Genomic DNA, 24,522 nt, shown 5'->3' on the forward strand with positions numbered 1-24,522 from the left:
ACTCTATTTCCAGATGTCCTCAGAGATGCTCATCCTCATGGCTTCAGGGAAGCCTTTCCCAAGTCCCCCCTCTAGCGATGGCTTCCCACACCCCCATGTACACACGTTTGCTTGTTTCCTGCAAAGCACTTACCTCAACCTGCAATAATTGTAGGTGCTTGACCTGTTTATTCATCTTGCCTGCTATGACGTAAGTACTTGAGGTCAGGGCAGGGTGTCAGCCTCACTCGGTGCCCCTGAGGCATAGCACGGTGCCTGTAGGTGGGCGGGGCGGTGGCAGGTGCCCAATGAATTAATGAAAGTTGAATGAATGAACAGACAGGCTCAGTGTTTGAGAAAGGGAGTGACAGGGCAAAGAAAGAGTAGGCCCCTTCCCCAGACCTCAGTGTCCCCTGGGCTCACCTGCTTTGCGCCAGCTACTAGACGCCGTGCCAGTGTCCTCTTCTCCCACCACAAACATCCTCACCCCTCCTCCCCAGAGTGTGGCTGGATGGGCAGATGGGTGGATCCAGGGAGGGGTACATAAGTGGGGACGCGCTGCGACTTTCCTGATTTGGTTTCCATGCGGGGAGACAGGCATCCCTGAGGCCGGGACGGTCACACAGCAGGCATCTCCTGGGCCCCAGGCAGCTGCTTACGCTTCCTCCCAGCCACCCTGCAGCCCTGCACTCGTGCCAGGACACACTTCTACCTTCACTGTTTCCTTGCTGCGGTTTAAGGTCAGTGTCTCCTCCTGTAACCTTTCTCTTGCCTGGGCCGAGCCCCAGACAGCTGGGCTGAGAAGGCACCCTCGCGATTTCCCTGCTGGGGCAGAGCAGGGAGGGGCGTCGTCAGGCCCTTCTAGGCACATTGAGGCTGTCCCCGGGTTACTGGTTCTCACTTCTCTCAGGCCAGAAACCCAGAGACAGCTTTCCCATCCTACAGGCAACCAAAGTTTCTGAGCAAGTAATCTGGGGGCGGGCAGGGATCAGTGACTTGCCTCTGGGCTGCGGGAGGTCCCTTCGTTGAAGGGGTGACTGAAGCATCCTTATCAGCTGAGTTAGCGCTAACTGCTCTTGCTAGGTTTTGTTCCCATCTCCGCAAAACTGTTGAGATTTTTCTCTTTCCCATTACAGATCAAATGACACTTCTGTTTTGCATTTTATGCAACTGATCTCATGCACTTGGTCACTTTCTTCGAGCTTATAGAGCTTATATCAGCTGCAAAAGCCCTGGGGAGACGGGGCTGGGGTTCCCCCCCTTTGCGGTGTTACACTCACAAGTCACAGCTCCACAGGTAAGGCCCACAGGTCCCCCCAGGTGGGAAGCAGCGCTGCCCCCAAGAAAGGGCTCGGAGCCCAAGGACGGCGCCCTGAGTGTTCACAGCAACACGCCCTTTCCAAATTGCCACCCCGTCACCTCAACTGCTTCTCACCGCAGCCCAGGAAAGGAGGAGGGACATGACACGTGAGGGACAGTGGGGCTCTGGGGTCATTCGCTCATCTCACCGCGCGTTCATAAAGCACCAACTGTGCGCCAGGGCTGCCTGCGCGGTGCCGAGAACGCAGCGGTGAGCAGAGCAGACCAGAGCCCCGCCCCGCAGGTGTTCAGTCTCCAGTGGTGAACAAACGAGGAGCTCCGGCAAACCCACAAAAAAAAGCGAGAAACCCCAAAGGGAAAATGGACAAAAGATATGAACAGGCAATTTGCAGACAAGGAGACTCAAAAGCTGATAAGCACAGGAAGAGAGGTTAACATTCACCAGCAGTGAGAGCTATATGCAGATGACAGCAAAGTCTGACAAGAATTTAAAAGGCAGCCGAGGGCTGGAGGGGTGCACAAGGATGGCCAGGGGCATAGTGTCCAGTGCACTCGGGGGCATAGTGTCCAGTGCACTCGGGGGCATAGTGTCCAGTGCACTCGGTGCATACAGTGTCCAGTGCACTCGGGGGCACACAGTGTCCAGCGCACTTTATGGCGTTTCAGCAATTCTGGATTCTGGGTGTAAATGTCAAAGAAATGCTCACCGAAATCTAGAGAATGAATGAGTTTTTCATCACTGCCTCGGTGCAGGGCCCCTGGCAACCAGCTGGCATCCTTTGTGGGGGATGAAATCCACGGACAGACAGGAAGCAGTTAGAAGCAGCAGCCCGGATGTACCCGTAGCAGCGTGGATGTGCTTTACGGCAGGAGGCTGAGAAAACAGAAGAAACAGTGAGATCTGGCTTCTGAGATCAGGCTTCTATCATTTCCATAAAATAAAACGCACACACACAGAACAACAAAAGGACACACATCAACACCGTGGGAGGGGTGGGTTGGGAGCGCTGACCAACCAGAATAAAACAAATTAAAGCGAACGTGACAATGGTGTTAGCTATCATTAAACGTGCTGCTCGAGGCTGGTCCAGGGTACCGACTCGCCTGGCTGGGAGGGGTGGGCTCTCGCTGGAAAGCCTTGACTTTGGGGAGGAGGAATGTCAGGGGGCCACAATCTCCCCACCTCAGCCAGGCTGAGGGAGGACCCCACTGGGAGCCTCGGGGACAGAAGAGAAGCCCACTCCCCTTCCCACCCGGCACAGCCCACCCACCTGCCGGCAGCAAGTGCCTGAGCATCGTTCCTCTGTCCACCCCCAGGCCCCGGGGCGCTGAGTTGTGCACGAAATCATATATTTGGACCAGCTAGGCCTGGAGTCAAACAGCCCCCGAGCCTCCTGCCTCAGAAGTGAATCATCACCTCCCAGCTCTGCCATCTGGACACCGGGTCTCCCTCCCACCACCAGCTCCTGGGCCCCCAAGGTCTCTCCGTTTCCCCTTTGACTTGTCCCTTCCTTCCCTCTCCACTGACCAAGGACTGAGTCATTGTGCGTCGAGGCTCCATCTCCACTCCATCCTCACACTACCCACACTTCCTGAGCACCTGCTCTGAACCCCGGAAGTTTTACACTCGGCAAGCTGTCCTCAAGCTGGAAGGTTCATGCGTTATGATACCCACTTTGCAGATGAGAAAACTGAGGCCCAGAGGGGCACAGAAACCACCCCAGTTCATGCAGCTGTGCAGAGAGGAGCACAGGCTCTGTCTTCTTCTGCCACTGGCGACCAACAGAGAGAGTTTGTGGGGCCAGTGTGGAACTTTCCAGAAAAACAGCCCCTTCTTCGGAGCAACATCCTGACAGAGCAAATCTGCTCTTTCCTGGCATCCCCTCCACTCCCGGTCTGACCTCCCCGTTGCAAGTCTGAGCCAAGAAAGCCAGCTCACGTTCAGAGGATCTGAGGTTTCACAAACACCCCTCAGGCCAAGAACCCCTTAAGGACCAGCCTGGGTCTCGTTCCCCTTTGCCTCCCCACACTCAGTCCTGAGCAGAGGAAGGTGTCTGGAGTCACATAGACTGGGTTGAAATCCAGTCCCCCAGGCTGTGTGACATGGAGCAGGTCCCCTCACCTCTCTGAGCCTCCGGGGTCATGGGGGTCATGACCTTTGCCACGGGCCTGGCCCCCAGCTGGCGCCCACGTTCCACTTGTCAGCACGGACTGGGCTTCATTCTGGAAGGTATTTGCAAACGCTTATCCACCCTGGACCAACAGCCCCTTGGGGAAAGGAAGGGAAGGAGAGGGGTGACATCTCCCCCACAGGCTGGGATGCCTGAGGCCTGCGGCCTCGGTGAGCCGGCCAGACAATGCCCCAGAGGACGGAGGGCGAAGCCAGGATGGGGGACAACATTCCAGGGTGGAGAAGCCATAATTCCAGTGGGCGCCACAGACTAGGTGAATGTCCCTCTGCTCCCAGCGACCCCGGTCTTCTCTTCAGGGTTCAGTTTCTTTCAGTTAATCCAATTATTTCTGCTACCAGCCCCAGACGTCTGGAGACCTGGGGTTCCTGTCACCACAGGCCCAGAGGGGTTAGGTCCAGTCTGGCCGGAGTCACACGATGTGAGCAGAGCAGGACCCAGGGACCCGTGTCCAGCCTGGCCCGGTGCCCTGCAGGACCCGCTGCTACAGCCCCTACTCAGGAGGTTAGCTCAGCCAGCACTGACTGAGCACCTGGCACCATGCAGAAGGGGGAGACCTGGGAGACAGAGGGCCGGTGGGCAGGCTCCCTGCTCCCACCAGCTCAGTCTGGGGCAGGAGAGGCTGAGCAAGAGGATATCTGATGATTAAGAGGCATGGTTGATAGGGGGCGGGGTGGTTTCTTCCAAGAAAGAGGCCCTGGAGTGAGGGGAGATTTGAGACCCAGACTACAGGAAGGTGACAGACAGAGAGAGAGCTGGAGGAGAGCACTCCTGGCAGAGGGGGCGGCAAGTGCAAAGGCCCTGGGGTGCGAGTGTGCTGAATATGCTGAGAGAAGGAAAGGGGGCCGTGGTGCAGGGATGTGAGCGGGGCTGGGGGGGTAATGGGGAGAGCGACGTGCAATTCGAGGGAAGGTGCCAGGGGACAGATCACTCGGGCCTTGCAGGCTGCAGTGAACAGTTCGCATTTGACCCCAAGTGCCCTCGGAAGCCGCTGGAGGGTCGCAAGCCTGGCAGTGACACGACATGAGCCTCCAAGCGTTGAAGTCTGAGCTGTGCTATCCCAGGAGGCCACCATCCCCCTGGGCTCTGTGCGCCCCCGACAGGGTCCTGAGATCAGCCTGGGGCAGGGCCGGGCTCTGAGGCCTTCAGCCTTAGAGCAGTGATTGCGGGCTGCAGATTTGGCCCTTTTACTTTTCCCAGAATCTTCTGCGTTGCTTCCCACATTGGCCGTGCCCATTTCACTCCAGCCACAGTGGGAGAGGGTCCCGCTTTCCCCACACTTGTCCAAATATTTCCACACTTGCCCGGGTGATGGGAATCACAGGGGTCCCTGCTGCCCACTCAGCCCCAGGCCTGTGCTCATTGGGGGTCCTGCTGAGGGGGTTCATGACCTCTGCAGGCCCCCAAGAGTCCAGGTCACAGAGAAGACCTGCTGTCTGAAGCGCCCACCCCCCTACTCATGGCGCATGGCCAGCATCTTCCTCCCTTCCCTCTTCCATTTCTATATAGAAAAGGCGTCGACGGGAGCCCACCATGGCCGCCTCCCACCACCCGGGAGCTGATCTGGACAGTGTCTCACCCAAACAGATGGGGGAGACTGAGGCCCGGGGAGGCAGAGACAAGTGTCCAGGGTGTGCGGGTAGATAAGTGCCCCTCCAGAGAGTGCCCCTGGCTGTATGTCGCTGTCGGTTACTGTCTTTGTGTCTCACCATCCCCCTCCTGTCCCGGTGGTTTAGCTCCACGAATGAAACAGGTTTTGGTGAAGAGGGGCCTGGGACCCAGGGGCCAGGAGGCAAATGTTCAAGCCTCCCTGACCTCCTGAGTGCAGTGGGGAGGTGACCCCAGCTCTCACCCAGGAGTTGGGAAACCAGGTGGAGGTCCCAGCTTCCCCCAAATGCCTCCACAGGACCCTCAGCTCATCATAACTCCCGGGACAATTCCTGCTCCATGTTAAATTGGATAATAACTCTAGCTATTCAGCTGCATCATGGGCTCTGAGAGCCTCGAATGAAATACTGGATGACGATAATGAGAGTGGTGATGACGATGATGACGACGATGGTGAAGGCGGTGATGGTGATGATGGTGAAGGCGGTGATGGTGATGATGATGATGGTGAAGGCGGTGATGGTGATGATGATGATGGCGATGATGGTGAAGGCGGTGATGGTGATGATGGTGATGATAATGATGAAGGTGAAGGCGGTGATGGTGATGATGGTGAAGGTGGTGATGACGATGATGATGATGGTGAAGGTGAAGGTGGTGATGGTGATGATGATGATGGTGATGGTGAAGGCGGTGATGGCGATGGTGATGATGATGATGGTGAAGGAGGTGATGGTGATGACGATAGGATGATGGTGAAGGTGGTGATGATGGTGATGATAATGATGAAGGTGAAGGTGGTGATGGTGATGATGATGATGGTGGTGATGGTGATGATGATGATGGTGAAGGTGGTGATGGTGATGATGGTGAAGGAGGTGATGATGGTGAAGGAGGTGATGATGGTGAAGGAGGTGATGATGGGAGTGTCAGTATGATGGCTGCTCCTCTGCCCTGACCCCCGTCACTGGCTAGGGGCATCCATCCCCCAGCTGCTGTGGGTAGGGGCTGCCTGTTAATGGTTCCCAGTTAACCCCTGATACAGAAGTGACGCCTTTCACAGGGGGTCAGCAACCTGCAACCAAAACCCGACTGAAGGGGTACGAAGGACCAGTCCCTTGCCTCAAGGGAGGCCAAGTCTGTTGTGCAGTACACGCCAGGGCTCCCCGTGGGATCAGGCTGAGGCCGGACTCCAGCTGAGACCACACCCTTGTTCACCAACCTCCCCCCATCCTGCACCCTCTCTCCCTTTCCTCAGAGAGCAGAATCGCGCAGGCCAAAGCCCCGTCTCAGGACCTGCTCCTAAGGAGCTCGGCCTGAAGCAAATTCACAGGAACATGGCCGTTTATAATCTTACAAAGCACATCCCAGAACGGGAGTCCTGAGGCTTGGGAGGTGCCGGAGAAAGCCGCTGCGCCCTTTGCCCGCCTGGCTCTGTGGCTGTGTGGTCAGGTGCAGCCACCAGAGCAGGGCCACTGGCCAACTGAGACCAAGTGGCACGCGAAGCCTAAGTATTCGCCCTCTGGCCTTTCACAGGAAAGGATGGCTGACCCCCTGCTGTAGACCCGCCCCTTCCCAGCCTCTGATGAGGGAGGGAAAGAGGCGGAGGATAGTGACTGGACTTTTCATAAACGGTATCATTTAATCCTGAAACAGCTTCGTGAATGAGGCACTAACGTTATTCTCATCTTAGAAACGAGGAAACTGAGTCTCAAAACGATGAAAAAATCAGAAGTCAGGAGTCAGGATCCCAGCACAGGACTGCCTGGCTCGAAAGCCTTTAAGGTTCTTGCATTTGAACGAGGGGGATGGTGCAGACAGGAGGCTGACTTTGACGAGGGTAGCCTCAGGGAGAGACACCCCACCCAGCCTGGGGACAGGCCCTCAGCGTACTCTTGCCTGGGGCGGATGACTCATTTTTTAATTATAAAAGCAAACTGGGTGTAAGGTGTCTGCCTGGGCCTAGCAGCTCCAGCTCTTTGGGGGGTGGGGAGGGGTGACGAGCAGGGTGATGGCTGTTAGGGGCGCGAGACAAGGGTCCCAGCCTGGCCGCTCGGGTCCTCCCTCCTGCATCCTGACGACTGGTGAGTAACCGCCCTGTGGCATCGCGCCACTTCCCTCCCAAACAGCTGGTGGAGAAAAACAGCAGACACAGGGAGGTTTCTTCTCCAGTGATTTCTGGTCCCTGGAGCAGAGCTGGCTGTGAGAAGCTTCTCGATACAAGCCTCGGCCACCCAGGGAGGGTCTCGCCTGGACACTGCAGCGGCCTCCCCTCGCCTCCCCCAACCCGGGCCCACTCCATCTGCACCCCCGCGGCGGCCAGCTGACCTCATCACCCGGCCTGGGTCGTGTTGCTCCCGGCTTCTATCCTCCTGGTCTGAGAACAAGTTCCTTGCATGGTCTGCTAGGCCCTGCAGGTAGGGTTGCCGGATAAAATACCGGACACCCGGTTTAATTAGAATTTCAGATAAATAACAAATACGTTTTAGTATAAGTATGTCCAATACAATACTTGGGATATATTTATATGTTTTCAAGTGTGTTTGGCGTTTACCTGAAATTCAAATGTAACCGTGCAACCGTATTGCACACCTTTTAACCAGCCCTCCCCATCCCCCTTGCAGCACCGCTCCCCATGTCTGTTCTGGAACTTACCATGCCCCACACACCACAGGGCCTGTGCCCAGGCTGGTTCAGCCTCCTCCCACTTGGCCTCATCCTTGTTAAATTCCACTCATCCTTCAGACCTCAGCTGAAATGTTACTTCCCCAGGCAGCCCACCAGCCTCCCTGAGCAAATCACGTTCCTGTCTTCTGCACACACAGCTCCCGCCCTGTCCGTACCCTTCGCACATCTGTGGTTTACACGTGCGGATGTGATGCTCGGGCTCGTGTCCAGATCTCTGACCAGACGTCCATCTGTACAGGCAGGATCGTGTCTGCCTTGTTTGTTGTTGTGACCCTGGCACCCCGCACAGTGACCGACACACCGGATACTCAGTGAACAAGTGTGCAAAACACAAATGGACCAGGGCCGCAAAGGTCGAGTGAAAGCCCACGCAGGCCCCAGGCCTGATCCCGTCACCGTGGTGTCCTGCATGGGGGTCGCAGTTTTGCTGCACACCAGCAGGCAGTCCAGCGCCCCTTGTTTGCGTGGATAAGGACTCAGAAGCAGTGTCTACTTAGCAGAGCTGGTCTGGGGAAATAAAGGGTGGAAATTCTGAATTACAACAAATTCTGAATTACTGCAATGCATCTTTTTTTTTTTTTTTTAAAGTTTTATTTTCCTGGCAGGAAAGAAAGATGCCTTTTCCAGAGTTAATATGGAAGAACTGACGGGGCTTGAAAAACTGGCCAGCACCAGCTCCGTGTTCTTCCACGAGCAACAGAGAGATGCTTGTGAAGATAACCATGAGACCAGCCTCGGGCCCAGCACTGTAAAAATACACATATTTTCTCATTTACCCAATGGCCCAGTGGCGTAGAGCTTACAGATAAGGAAACAGATTAAGAAGTAAGAGAACCAGCTAGAAACCAGTGCTGGAAACATCTGTCTTCTAAGAACCAGGTAGGAGATAAAAGGACACTCACTCAAAGGACCCCAAAATTCAACCAGAGGACTTCCACTCCTGGTAAGGACTGAACAAGTCCCTCACAGAACCCAATAATAAAACCAGAGCCGGGCTTCCCTGGTGGCGCAGTGTTTGAGAGTCTGCCTGCCGAGGCAGGGGACACGGGTTCGTGCCCCGGTCCGGGAAGATGCCACACGCCGCGGAGCGGCTGGGCCCGTGAGCCATGGCCGCTGAGCCTGCGCGTCCGGAGCCTGTGCTCCGCAATGGGAGAGGCCACAACTTTTGGCCTGAGGCTAAGTGCAGGTGGCACAGTGCAGCCACAAGGCAACAGGACACCAGGGGAACTCGGTCTCTCTGGACCAAGAAACCAGAAAACGGAAGCTGGTAAACCATGACTGTTGACGAGAGCAGGGGACTCCTGGATGGGAAAGATTCAGAGGAAATCCCCCCGGTTCTGTCTACCCCCACCTCTGACGGACCCCTGACCACTCCTGGAGCAGACCCAAAGCCGCCCAGGTAAGATAAAGCCGTGAACGGGGCCAGAATTGCCGCTCCGGATACAGAATTTGAAGTTCAAATTCGGCCAACGTCACTGCTTGCTAAAACACAAGAAACAGCACTCACTGGATAAAAATAACAAAATCTTAGAATCTTCAAAATGTAACATTCATTATATCCAGGTGTATTCATTTGCTATGATTTAACCAATTCCCGGGAATTCCTGGTGGTCCAGTGGTTAGGACTCAGCACCTTCACTGCTAAGGGTGCAGGTTCGAACCCTGGTCAGGAAACTAAGATCCCCGTAAGCCTCATGGCATGACCAAAAACAAGCAAACAAAAAACAAATTCCCACAAACTTCGTGCCTTAAAAAAATACAGTTATTATCTCACGGTTCTCTAAGTCAGGAGTCTCAATTCGGTCAGCAGGGGCTGTGCTCCTGAAGGCTGTAAGGGGAGATCTGTTTTCTTCCCCTTTTCAGCTTCTAGAGGCTGCCTGAGTTCCCTGGTTCATGGCCAAGGTAAGTGAGGAATAACCCTCTGTCATATTAAATCACTGCAATTCTGGGACTGTTTGTTACCACAGCATAACCCAGCCTATTCTGACAGATACACCCTGATATCCATGTTAAATAGGTCATTCTGGATGCTCTTTGAAGAGAAGATTGAAAGGTGGCAGGACCTGTTAGGGGAATCTTACAGCCTTTCAGGCAAGACCAGGGCAGAGGGAGTGAGGATCAAGAAAAGTGTACTGATTTGAGGGCTTTTTAGGAGGGAGGATGAGTGAGCTTGGGGGCTGGATTGCATGTGGGGTGTCTGGAGGAGGTCGATGACACCCAGGTCTCTAGCTCAAACACCGTGAGGACATTAGGAGAGGACCGTTCACCACGAAAGGGAACACAGCAGACAGTACCGTGGGGGCTTAGATAAGGTAGCCAGCCGAATAATGGCCCCTTCAAAGATGCCTGCACCTTAACCCTCAGCTCCTGGACTGTGTCAACTCACGTGGGAAAAGACACCTTGCAGATGTGATGAAGGGCACAGACCACAGCTGGAGAGAGCAGCTGGGTGGGCCCAGGCCAATCACAGGGACCTGAAAACCAGGGGACCTCTCTTAGCTGGGTCAGAAAGTTAAGATGATGGAAGAGGCCAACAGATGCAGCTTGAGAAGGGCCCCAGCCGTCACTGCCAGCTTTGAAGATGGAGGAAACGCCACGGGCCCAGTAGGGCAGTGGCCTCTAGAAGCCAGAAAAGGCAAGAAATGGCTTCTCTCCGAAAGCCTCCAGAAAGAGGTGCAGCCCTGCCGACACCTTGATTTGAACCCACTGAGGCCCTTGTGGGACTTCTGCCCTCCAGCACTGTAAGATAATGAATGCGTGTTGTTTTAAGCCACTGAGTTCGTGGCAAGTTGTTACGTCGGCCACAGAAAATGAACACAGAAGGCGAGTTCACATTTGGACACACTGAGTTTCAAGGGCGTGGGACCTCAGGTGAGGGACCAACTGTAGTTAAGTGAGGGATTTGTCAGTGCCCTGCTGACCCCTGGGGACACCTTGCGCCGCTTCTGTTGCCTGTGGCATCTCTACAGCGCACCTCCCCTGGGCCACTGGAACCAGAGTGCCTGGAAGTTAGGGTCTCCTATGCAACAAATCGTCACCAATGCCTGGCCGGTGCAGGGGGACAAAAGTCCAGCTCTGCGCCTCCAAACAGGACAAGCTCAGAAGCACGATTTACACACCAGACTCCCAAGGATCAGACGGCTGGTCCTCCCCTGGGGCTGCACCTTCTCGCCTTGCTTGGCGTCTTCTCCTGCCTGAACTGCTGCCCCATCCATCCCAATTCCTCCTGGGAGTGCTTCCCTAATAAATCATGTTCACGTGTATCCTTGCTGCTGGGGAGCCCCACGTAGGTCCAGGTAGTTGAAAAGGAAGGTCAGGGGCGCCACTCTGCAACACAGTCACCACTAGGTACACGTAGCTGTTTACACTTACAGGTAAATGACTTAACATTATATGAAACTAAAAATTCAGATTCTCAGCTGCAAGCTCTCAGTAGCCTCGCTGGCTGGTAGCTACGGTATCAGAGTAGAAAAAACGTTTTCGTTGTCAAACGGTTCCATTGGGCAGTGTCGGTTTAGAGCTTAGGAAAGATGTCAGGGCTGGGGGCGGGGAGGGGTGGTCATCGGGTCTGTAGATGGAGAATGAAGCCAAAGAGACAGGCTGAGCTCCCAAATGCACACAGCGCAGCGCTGGTTGTTCCTGGCCATTCTGGACGCGCAGTCCAGCCACGGCGCGCCTGTCTCTCTCTCTGTGAGCTTGGAACCCCTGCTTCTTGCCAGGAGGAACTAGATCACTGGGTGCTCCATGGAAAACCAGGAGGAAAGATGTATCATTTCCCCCTTCGGCCTGTCAGTCACATCATTAATATAGATGCGGTGAGCGAAGGCAACCTCTTTCTCGTTGCCTGTGAGCTGCTTGAATACGCATCCGCAAGCTGACAACCAAGTGCTTTCCCACTGCTCCCCGCTCATCTACATCCTGCTAATACCGTCAATGGGCAACAAGTCACAGCTCCAGCTGATGGGTGACGAGGCCACTCGGGGATGACGGGCCACGGGCTGGAGTCGGCGTTTGTTGATCTGCAGTTAGAAGCACGGGGCTTGGGTCCAAGGCGACCTGGAGAGAAGTCAGTAGCTGCAATGCCGTGGGCTTATCACCTGATGCCTTTGAGACTCAGTTTCTCCTTCTCTGGCGGGGGCGGAGGTGGTTCTAGAAATCCCTACCTCCCTGGACCACTGCCGTGAGGACCAGATGAGATGATGCTGGAAGATGGTCTCACGGGACGTCGTACAACATAAGCCCTTAACAAACAGTAGTTGTTGTCAACATTGTTTAAATATGGAAGATGGTCCATGAGTGGCCTGTCCCCTCTCGACCCCCTGAAGTCAGAAATATAACAGCACTACTTTGAATCAACAAGTTCAAATCTTCTAGGAGATTTTCCCCTAACTAAGAACTGATGTAAGAGGGAGGGCATGGGTTTAGTGTCACACAGACCAGGGGCCCCTGGGTGGGCCATCTCACCTGTGTTTCCCACTTTCTTTGGTAACAGTGACAATGCCTCCTCCGAGGAGGGTGTGGGGATCCACGTGCAAACCACTGGGGAAGGGGAGGTACTTCGTTAAAGGATTTCTCCAGTGCTTTCCTGCAAGCAAGAGTTCCCTACTGGAGAGAAGAGTTGGCCTTTTGGCGAACGTGCGTAAGAAACTCTCCTGGGGGACCCCATGGAGGGTCTAATTCAGTAGAGGTGAGCTGTGGCAGAAAGCCCCTCGGCCCAGAGGAAGTGCTGAGCTTGTGTGAAGGCTGGACGTGTGCCAACACCGAGGACATGCAGGTCTGCTCCGTAGACTTCAGCATGGAGAGAGTTGAGAGGTGAAGAGTCTTGTGGCTTTAAAGTATGTCCACAGGTTCTCCCTCCTCCAAGAGGTGGAGCTGCGTTCCTCTCCGTGGAGTGACAGCTGGATTTAGGGACTCGCTTCTAACAGCTGGAACATAGAGGAAGTTACCAGGGCATAAAAGACACTGCAGCCTCCTCCTCACTCTTTCTTGGATGACTCAGTCTGGGATAAGATGCTGCCATGTCCTGAGGACACTGGAATAGTCCTACAATGAGGCCCAGGTGGCAAGAACTGAGGCCTGTGCCCACCTCCGTTGTGTGAGCCAACCTGGAAGCAAGTACTGCGGCCCTGGTCAAGCCTTCAGATGGTACAGCCCCAGCCAGCATCCTGCGTGCGACCTCAGGAAGGACCCTGAACCAGACTTACCAGCTCAGGGTGACCATGGAAACTGTGAGATTAAAAAAAATGGTTATTGTCATAAGTCACTAAGTTTTGGGGAAATTTGTTACATAGCACTAGATAACTAACACAGGCTTTCACTTGCTTATTTGAATGAGTGGATGAATGTTGGTTTTATTCTTACTTGGTAATGAGAGACAGGACAGAGTAATACAGTGATACTATTGGTTGCCTACAAATAACCATTGCCCCTTCCTTCTTTCCCCCCGAAATTTTAATTTTGTTCAGGTATCTACCTCTCACAGGCACCACTGTAACTGAGGAAAAGCTGACTCCCTCCTAGATGTAGTAATTGGCAGGTCCCTGATTAACCGACCTAAGCCAGTCGTGGTAATCTCATCTCTCTTGCTAGGAGTTGGTGCAGTTTAGCCAGTCAGCTCATAGAAATGCCTAGGCAAATACTCCTGTTTAAATAAGGGGCATGGGATTTAGGTTAACCCAAAGAGACCCAAGAAAAGGGAGGCTTATATGCCATAGGCTGTTATGAACAAGGAAGCCTGCTGCTGCTGGCAGCATCTTGTGACGTGAGGGAAGCCAGCCTGAGAACAAAGCAAACACAAGGAGGACGGCAGAGCCAAGAGACTTGCAGCACGATGGAAGCAGAGCCTTGATCACAACATGCCTGAAGCCCTCCCTCTGGACTTCCTGTTACATCAGATACTAAGTCTCATTTTTTAAAGTCTTCTTTTTCAGAATTTCCATTTTTATGCACCTTGTTCACCTGTTTCTTTCCATCATTTAACAAAGATTTATTGAGCAACTACTCTGTGCAGGCATGGTGATATTCATCACTGAAGAAAACAGACTTAGGGCCTGACCTCAAGAACTTATAGTCCATGGGGCCCTAGTTGACCTTCAACCTCTTCAAATATAATGGAGAGTGGGAGACAAGTGATGGCTATGAGGATGACCTAAGACCAGAAACAGCCTTCTTCATCTAACAAGCCCATACTGTGGTGGAGTGAGGGGCATAGATGTAGACAGCCCCCGAAAGCCCCAAAGGGAAGGATGACAGTGGGACTGTGAAGGCCCCAGACCCTAACATCTGTAAGATGAAGCTAATATTAGGATCTACCCCATAGGGATGTTTGGAGGATTAAATAACCACAATTTAGTCGAAAGAGAGGGTGGAAAAGTGATCTGTAGAGCCTGAACGTGGGAAGTGGGCTTGGCCTCCCACCAAGATGTATAACAAAGGGGGTCCCTAAATGTAAGAGAGGGGTTCAGACTCCGGGTGGCCAAAACATGACACATGCCTGCAGCCCAGGTGTCTGGGACAAAAGCTTGCACATTGAAACGCACGTGTGGCCCAGCCACCGAATGGCTAAAATGAAAAGGACAGACACTACCAAGTGTTGACAAGAACATGGGGTAACTGGAGCTCCATACAAGGGGTGAGGGTGCACGATGGCAGGGCCACTTCGGAGAACTGCTTCACAGGATCCACTGAAGCTAAGCCTTCACCTGCCAACAATTCCACTCCCGGGAACACGCCTGGGACAAATGCACCACAGTGCACCAAAGATGTGTGCCAGGTACTCATAGCAGCACCATTTGTTAGAGCTGGAAACGACCCAAACGCCCATCAACAGCAGGGGGGTGAGACACGGTAGAGCAGGGCTTCCAGCTTCAGCACCGCTGACATTTTGAGGTCGATCTTTCTTTACAACAGGGGCTGTTCTTTGTATTGTCCTCTACCCACTAGTGGCTAGTAGCGTGCTCTCCCCAGTTGTGACCATCAAAAATGTCTCCACACATTGTCAAATGTCCCCTGGGGGCTAAATCACCCCCAATTGAGAACCACTGCTGTAGAACAAGAAGAAGAAGGAAGGAAGGAAGGATGGAAGGGAGGGAGGGAGGGAAGGAGGGAGGGTGGGAGGCGCAATCCCACGTGCAAACACAGGAACACATCTCCAAAACATTGTGTTGAGCGAAAGAAACTAGACACAAAAAAGTGCCCAGGGAGCATGTGGGTCCATGTACACGAAGTTCAAGAACAGGCAAAACTAACCAATGGTGATTCCATCAGAGCAGTGGTTATCTAGGGAGGGGTCGCTGCCAGATGGGCTTGAGGGAGTCTTCTGGGTTCTGGGAGAGGCTTATACAATGGACACTCACGTACAATTTCATCAAGCTGTACAAATAAGAGTAATTAAGTTTACTCTAGGTTTGTTAGATCTCAGAAAGTACTTAAAAAATAGATGTGACCACTCTAGCCATCTGTCTCCTAGGGCCCCCTCGTCATTCTCAAGCCCTCCCCCTGGCAGAGAACCCCAGCATCACTACCATTACTCCTCTCTCCAGCTCCTTTTCTCCCCCTTCCTCACTCCCATCTCCCAGGGAGCCACGCCCCCTACACACACACACACACACACACACACACACACACACACACACACACAGAGCAGCGCAGGGCTCCCACCCAACACGGGTGCCGTGGCAGGGGGTGGACCGCATCTCGAGCTGCAGTTCTCTCCCAGGAAGCCAACAAGCTCTGTAGAGCCCACCTTGGGCCTCCGGCTCCAGTCCGCCCTCCTGGGGGGCGAGAGGAATCTCTCCTCTTGTTTCACAGTCCCAGACCAGCCCACAGCTGACCCCGACCCTGGTGGGATCCAGCAGCGTTGGAAGAGCCCCACGCTGTGGCCTGGGGGTTGGCAAGCAAAGCGGGCTCTCTGCGTTAACTGAGGTGCCCTTGCAGAGTCTGGGATCGAGGGCAGGTGGCCCTGTAACAAGACTCACCCACCCTGGAACGTGAGGGCGTCCAACTGCTTCACTGGACGCATGGAGCTGCAGGAAGATGCATACACACAAGGAACCCAGCGTGGACAGAGGACCAAGAAGAGCCCTGGTTTATGCCCCCATCCTTCCATTCAGCTGAGAGGCATGGAGTCTGAGTCCATACCAGTGTCTGTAGGAGGTGCCGGGGATGCAAAATCAGTCACTTCTCCAAGGCAGGTGTGCAAACAGCCAGTGAGCACATGAAAAGATGCTCCACGCCGTTAGTCACTAGGTTAATGCAACCAAAACCACAGTGAGACACCACTTTACTCCCACTAGGATGGCTAGAATCAGATAAACGGACAAGCACAAATGTTGGTGAGGGTGTGGAGAAGCCAGAATTCATATGAACACTGGCGGCAACGTAAAATAATCCAACCGGTGTGAAAAACAGGGCTGGCGATTCCTCAAAGAGTTAAACACAGAATTACCACAGGATCCGGTAGCTCCACTCCTAAGAGTATACCCAAAGGAACTGAAACAGGAACTCAAATATAATGTGTACAGACGTCCAAAACCACATTTATCATGATAGCCAAAAGGTGGAAACAACCTAAATGTCCATCGGGAGACGAATAGATAAGCAAAACGTGGTGTATCTATACGGTGGAATATTATTCAGCCTCAAAAAGTTATAAAGTACCGACCCAGGCTACAACGTGGAAGACCCTCAAACACATTATAACCAAGTCAAAGAAGCCAGCCACCAAAGACCACATATTGTACGATTCCACTGATGTGAAATGCCCAGAACTGGCAAATCCATAGTGACAGAAAGTAGATTGGTGGTCGCCAGGGGCTGGGGGACGGGGGAGGGAGAAGCGGGGAGTGAGTGCCTCATAGGTACGGCTTTCTTTGGGGGGTGATGAAAATGTTTGGGAACATGTTAGAGGTTGTGGTTGTACAACAACATTGTGAATGTATGAAACACTGCTGAATGGTAGGATGAAAATGGTTGATTTTATATTGTGTGAATTTTGCCTCTGTTTTTAAAAATCAATGAGATAATCCCTGTTCTGAGGAATCCCAGAGGAGGCCGACTCTTTGGAAGGCAAGGACACATACAAGCACATTGTTCTGATTATTTATTATTATTACATTATTCTGATTATGTCTTATTATAATTTGAGTAAAAAATTACCCAAAATCCAGCGGCTCAAAACCATTTTACTTTGCTAACAATTTATGGGTCAGAAACTCGGACAGGACACAGCAGGGATTAGTTGTCTCTGCTCCACTATGTCCTGGGACTCAGCTGAGAAGACTCAAAAAGTCAGAGCATCTTCCGGAGGCCTCTTTATTCACATATCGGGCACCCAGGCTGGAGTCATTCGTAGCCTGGGCTCAGAGGGGAGCCAGAGCACACCTTCACTGGACCTCTCCACATGGGCTGGGCTTCCTCAGAGCATGGCAGCCTCAGAGCCCAGGCAAACCAGGCAGAAGCACTATGGGCACTTCTAACCCACCATGTGGTCAGATAGCATCACTCCCGCCATACTCTATCGGTTGAGGCAGCCACAAGGCCACCCACCTTCAAGGGAGGGAACATAGACCTTACCTCTCAGTGGGAGGAATGTCAGAGCATTTAGCGATGTGTGTTGAAATCTCCATGCCCATCACTAGAGTGTTAGATAACTTATGCCCGTCTATATAACGGAATACTATGCGCCTGTCGGAAAGAATGAGGCAGCGTATGATGTACTGATAAGGGAGATCATTCGAGGTGCAGAGTTAAGTGAAAATAAGCAAGGGGTAGAGCAGAGCACCAAGAAAAGAGGGATGTAGTTACAGCAACTGCTTCTACATGCACAGACTGTCTAGGAGGACGCATAGGAAATCTGTCATAGGCTTTGCTTCTGGGGAAGGGAAATGGGGGCTGGGGACACTGTCAGGAAATGGAGACACACATCATTTTCACTTTCTATCATTTTGCACAATTTTTTTTTTACTATGTGTCTGTATCATAGGTTCAAGGGAAAGATTTATAAAAATTAAAAATAAAGGAATAAGTTAGATAAGCAGTGCCGTGGAAACACGCCAAGACGTTGTTTTCAAATTTACTTGTTTTCCTTAATATGCATAGTACAACCACTTTTACAGACAAAACAAAACATATACACACACTCACGATCACACTCCTGAAGGTCAGGAAAGACACGCACCAAACCATAAGGAGAGGTATAGGATCGGGTGGGGTGAGACGGCCTCATTTTACTCCTGATGCTTCTGGATTTTTTTTTAATCTTTCATAATAAGAATGTTTGCAAAATACTTATAAAGACGTTTTAGGGAAAGTTTACAGCTTTAAACAAGAGACATCACCATTCAGGGATTTCCCTGGTAGCGCAGTGGTTAAGACTGCACGCTCCCAATGCAGGGGGCCTGGGTTCAGTCCCTGGTCAGGAACTAGATCCCACATGCATGCCACAACTAAGAGTTCTCATGCTGCAACTAAGGAGCCCATGAGCCATAGCTAAGGAGCCCACATGCTGCAACTAAAATAAGTAAATGCACAACCAAATAAGTAAATAAATAAATAAATATCAAAGAGAGAGAGAGACATCACCATACGGCATGATGTGTGCTAAAAGGGGAGCCTGGGGCAGCAGAAGGATAGAGGAGGGCGGCTAAATTGAGCTGGCAGTCAAGGAAGGCTTCCTGGAAAAGGAGGCATCTGAGTTCTCAGAGGCTGTTGTCTCTCCCTGAGTCAATGGAGGAACTGCCCTAGAGGGAGCCCCTCTGCTTGGTCTCACCTGCTTCTCATCCAAGAGGACTAAGTCCCAGTAGGACCTGCCTCTCCTTCCTCCATCCAATGCCATTGGGATTTGCTGGGCCAAGACTGAATGCCTATAGACATGGGAGCCCCTGCTTCTCTTTTCCCTCTTTTCCCTGCTCTTTATAATAATAATAAACTCAGATTAATTAATAATCACCACTTTGTGCCAGTTGTTGCTGAAACACTTTATTTGTCTTAACTTAAAGAGGAGTACTATTATGATCAGTGTTCCAATTTTACAGATAGGAAAATGGAGGCACAGAGAGGTTAAGTGACTTGCCAAGGTCACACAGCTGGAAAGTGGCAGAGCTGGGATTTTGAACCCTTGATGTCTGGCTCCTCAATCCAGACCCTTACCCTCTCACGGGGCTGCCTGGCCTTCCGGGTACTCACTCTGTCCCCCAGTGGTCCCCAAATCCCTCTTCCTCCCGTACGTTTCTCCCTCTCTCCTCTCATCTCTTCCCACCTTTCCTCCCTCACATCTGCTGCCAGGTTGGCCTTGAGGAAGGTCAGCTTCCTTCCACAGACACAGCACATTTCAGCCAGCTTGGGTTCCTGAAGGCGACCCTACTCCCAAACTCTTTAAAGTGTATTTATCTAATTAAAAATCTCTCAGCAGCCCAACGTGCTGGAAGAGTTCATATTTAACCAACATACATGGTCAACTCAACCTGTCCGGGCAGGGCAGCCCCATCCCAGGAGCATCACCCTGCCAGGCCTTGGGAAGCCGGGGACGCCCAAAGGAGCCATCCGTCCCGCAGAGTCAGCGCCAGCCAGCTGCGTTTCTGGCCACTGAACCTGCCACTCAAAGCCCCCTTTTTAATTAACTCCAAATCTCAGGGGGCCGGAGCACGTGGGCAAACTTCTGTCTGACTTCACTGCAAAGCCCAAGCACATCCCAGTTTGCTTTCCAAGAATAGAAGTGGGAGATGGGGGAGGGAGGAGGCTGGGATCTAAAAATGAATTTGCAGCCCAGAGCAAAACAACCCAGCCGAGGAGAGGGGCGAGAAAGCAACACACACGCATGCAGCCCAGCCCAGTGGGGGCTGTCTGCTGCCATCCCGGGTGTGAATCGCGGACCTGGCAGTCTGCCCAACTGTCTGGCAGGGACGGTGGGGGGGGTGGCGTGGCTCATGCCAGGAGCAGGCAGCTGGGGACGCCCATGGGTGTCTGGATGTTTCCCGGGCTCGTTGGTTTTCCCCAGTAGACAGAAGTGACTCACGGGCTTGCAGGCTGGGCTCGGGGGGTTCATGAGTGCCCCAGATGTCAGTCGCAGGAGGTTTCAGGCATTCAGAAGCCAAACGCCTGAGGGGCAAGGGACGAGATTCCACCTTCAGGGATACCCTTACCCCCACCGGGCCCCACTTAGGAATTGATAGGTGTGGCATACTTACCTGCAAATTATAACAAAATCAATAACAGCAACAAGAATAATAATAAACAGCTTCTATTAATTGAGATTTCACTCTGCCCATCGCTGCTCCGAACACTTTGCCTGAAACATCTCATTTGAGCCTCACGACAACCATGTGGGGTATGAGCTATTCTTGCCCCCATTCTACTGATGAAGAAACTGAGGCCTGAGGGTTTGTCCCATGCCCAAGTTTGTCCCATGCTCAGGAAGGGATACCCTAGGATGGGAACCCAGGTGGGCCTCTTGTACCGCCCAGGACCTTCACGTCTCAGCGGCAGCATCTCCCTGACAGCCCACCTGCCTCTGGTCACCCACGGCCTACGGCAGTGCCGCCTAGGCATGGCCTGCCTCCCTCAGGAGGCTCTTAGGGGTCCTCAGACCCAGCATCAATTAACAAACTACACAGAAAGGGCTCTTGCCTTTCCATTCTCTTTCATCTCTTCCAGTGAGATCTGTCACAGAGAAAGTCTCTGTGGGGTACTAGCTCGTGGCCTGTCCTTAACACCCCCTAGCCCTTACTAGGCTCCCTCTGGGGCCAAGAGAGCAGGCTAGCACCACCCAGAAGTTTATGACACTGATCTGTTCTCTTTGTGTTTATCTTTCCATCTTTATGGAGAGTGACCCAAATTTTCCTTTTAAGGTTGCGATACAAGAGTTCGCTTTTAAGATAAACTCAGTTTAAAAAGTCGAATGTTTTAGAGACAGGTACTGAAATATTTATGGATGAAATGACATGATGTCTAGGATTTGCTTCAAAATAATCTGGAGTGGGGGCAGACTCTGAGTCAAGGTATAGAAGAAACAAGATGGGCCACGAGCTGAAGTTTTTTGAAGTTGGCTAATGGGTAGTATATTGTAATAAGTATAATTCAAAATATGTTTATATATAATTTTATATAAAATTTATTTAAAATTTTAATATACCATCGAATATAGTATATTATAAATTATATATATTAAAATATTATCAATTATGTAATAAATAATTATATAACTAGACCCTATATTAATTACACATAATATATTATATTGCAATATAGTTTATATTTTATGTATTACATATTGTGGGTACCTTGTATTATTTTATTTAAGCTACTTTTGTATGTATTTAAAATTTTCCATAGATACAAATGTTTTTCTAATTCTATATAAAAAATTCTATTAAAAAAACTTTTCAGTAAGTTGTTTTAAAGAAAAAGGTGAAGTAACAGTGTAAGCAGTACCCAGAGATGACAAAAACCATGGCCGGGAAGAGCAAAGGAGCAAGGCGTGCAGAACACTGGCACGCGACTTATTTTCAACATTTACAAGTTTATTTTCCTTCCCAGGAAATGGGGAGGGGGGAGTACTCCTCCCCCTCCCCAGGACTTTCTTCCTCTGGCTGCAGGACGTGGGCCCCTGATGAGGCTAGTGGTCTGATGTCATCCTTGCAGAGCTTGGGAGAAAGGGCAGGAAGGAAAGCACTGCCTTTTTATCTTTCCCTTTCAACGATATAAAAGTGCAATATTGCTAAAATGATCCCATCTGGAAATCCAAATGCATTAGGAGCAAACAGGCCTGGCTCGTGGAGGGGGAGTGTTGAAGGGCTCTGTGCTGAGGGCATCCGCAGGCCACGCTGCAGGCTCCACCCAGAGGACCTAGGCACTCGGAGCCTGGGGGAGACAGGCCATCTGGTCTACCCAGAGCCCCGCCCCACGGAGGCTGCAGACCCTCGGTGGAGCCGAGCCAGACCCTGAGCGGAGCGGCTCTGGGCCCTGGGAGTCGGCCCAAAGGGACCTCACAGAGCAGAGACCATGAGCCCAACAGACAAAGGCAGGAGGGGCCTCAGAGTCCCCACCCAGAGTCCCAGATCCGCACGTTTCCCCCCTCGGGCCCCTCCCCCCAGCAGGGCTTCAACTGTAGCTTCAAACCCCAAACAACTACACGATGCCCCCCTTCTCATGGACTTTCATGTATTCATGCATGAGTTCATTTAGTTATTTAACTAACACTTATTAAGCGCCTACCGTCCACAGGGCGGGGGGGCGTGTTCTAGAAGCCGAAAATACAACAGGGGTAATGACACTTCCCAGGAGTCTTAACACCGCCAAGTCAGAAGAACACTTTCATCACATCCATTCTCAGGTGGGGCCTCTGGGGCCCACACACAAGGTGCCAGGGCTGCAGACAAGGAAACAAAGAGGTACAAGCAGCAGCCGAGGCTGACGTCCACTGAGCCTGCGCCGGGGCCAGTCCTCCCCACGCGGCCCCGGGAAGTGTGCGGTCAGCAGGTGCCCTCCTCACACTGAGCTGAGGGGTGGGAATGAGGCTGGCCCGAGGTCCCCTGGCTGCCACGTGGCCAGGCAGAGGTTCCATCGATGGCAGCGGTGGACCCCCGGCCACCGGGCCGCGCTCTGCATCGCCAACAGCCCCGCCAGACTCCTGTTGCGGTGACCAGTCGGTGACCGAAGATACCGAGGCACAGGAAGAAATGGACCCTGGTCTGAAGTCGATGAGCACTTGCCTTGTTCCAGGCGCCACGGGGGCCCCTTTGCCTGGATCTGCGTGGTCCGATGCTACAAGCCCTGTGAGATTTGAAACGTGGCTGGTCCAAAATGAGACGAACCGTCAGTGTCAAATACTTGCTGGGTTTCCGCTGGTTGATATGAAAACGAAGTATAAAATATCTCAATGATAATTCTTTTATTTGCTTACATGTCAGAATGATAAGATTTTGGATATATCAGGTTATACATAATTTTAAGTATATCGTTAAAATTAATGTCACCTGTTTCTTTTTACTTTTCTAATGTGATTACTAAATTTTAAATTACATATTTGTCTCAGGCTGTTTTATAGGTGGGGAGACTAAGGACACAGAGCGGGGAGCAGAGTCAGGGGAAAGAAATCCGTCCAGTCACACGGGCCCCCGGCTGGGAGAGGTTATTGCCATCTTGAAATTCTTAAGAACCCAGGAACGAGGGGTTGGGTGTTTGCATTTTGCGCTCGTGCACACACAGAGGAAGGCCCGCTGCCCACGCTGACCGCAACGCGAGTGTGCAGCAGAGTTAGCTTCCAATGCCGCGGCCCAGGCGCTAACTCTCAGCGCTCCAGTGCCGCCGTCTGGGTTTGGCGGCTGAGCGCAGCCCAATGGCTGCAGCTCCACTGTGCATCTATCCGCGAGGATGTGGCCTCTTGGACCCCAGAGCCCACACCCTCGCCCCCTTAACCATATCCTTGGTGGTTCCTTGACCAGATTCCTCTCCCTGAAAATCTCTCCCATGTCAGGTATGAATGTGCAATGAATACCTCCCGGCCCTTGCTACTTATAGTTCCCAAACGGGCACACCTCCTCTCTGCCCCAGAAGGCTCCATCTAGCCCTCCAGCCAACTCCTCACTCATTCCCTGGGTAAACAGAAGCAAAGAGACCTAATTGGGAGCAGTTTATGATAGGCGGGAATATTATCCAGGCACTTAAGAGGTTATTAACACCTTTTATGAACCTCATTGTTTAAAAGCCTGCCATGCTTAATCATTTTAGCACCATTAACTCAGTATTAACAACAACCCCACCACTTGTACTCCGAAATGTCACCATTTGATAGCACTCATGAAACGCAATGCCTTGGAAAATCCGAGCAGAACAGTTGAGTGTTCAGCTTCCCTGCAAACGTGTGTCCTCAGCTTGGCAGGTCCCAAACTAAAAGGGAGGGGGGCTGCTACCTGGGGTCTCAGAATCTGTCCCCTACCCAGCTGCTTCCCAGTCATTCCCCCTTCACTAGAGCAGGCCTGGGATCCTTCCAGGAGACCTTCCGAAAAAAATCACCCATGAGCCCCACTCAGAAGAACACCCTGGGAGGTAGGAGAGGGCTTGAGATCAAAAGGGTACCTGACTGGAATTGTGTGAACACCTCACATTTTTATTTTTCTCATGCTTGCCCAACGATATACCCTTTTGTAAAGTAAAAAGTGTTTGCCCTTCTCCTCCGCACTCGAATCCCAGCTCTGCTACTCGTGAGCTGTGTGACCTTGGCCAAGTGACTTCACCTCTCTGTGCCTTCATTTGCTCATCTGTAAAAAGGGCATCAGGATAGCACCTACCTCCTGGTCATGTTGTAAAATTAAGTGAGAGACTCTGTACCTTCAGCACAGTGCTTAGTACCTAGTTAACACTCAGCAAAGTACGCGACCTCTTAAATTCCAGAGGTAACATTGTCAGCAGATTGGGGTGTACCCTTTCAGACTTTGGTGCACCTATAAAATACATCTGCATGCATATTTCTAGAATTTTTTCATTTCATTGTTCTTTCACTGTTCTTTATAGAACTGAAACCCTCCCATTTATGCTGTGGTACATCTCCACCCCTATTTAGGTATTTTTCTCATGTGACAGTAAGTCCTGGAGAGCCTTCCACCCCGATGTTTATTGATGTAGCAGTTTTTCTGAAAATGGTCAAAGAGTAAATACTGTAGGCTTTGCAGGCCATCTGGTCTCCATGGCAGCTACTCAACTCTGCCATTATAGCTTGAAAGTAGCCGTAGAAAATATGTAA

Source organism: Aethalodelphis obliquidens, unplaced genomic scaffold, assembly GCF_003676395.1.
Source record: "Aethalodelphis obliquidens isolate GAN/ISIS:26980383/991018 unplaced genomic scaffold, ASM367639v1 scaffold57, whole genome shotgun sequence".
Classification (NCBI taxonomy): Eukaryota; Metazoa; Chordata; class Mammalia; order Artiodactyla; family Delphinidae; genus Aethalodelphis; species Aethalodelphis obliquidens.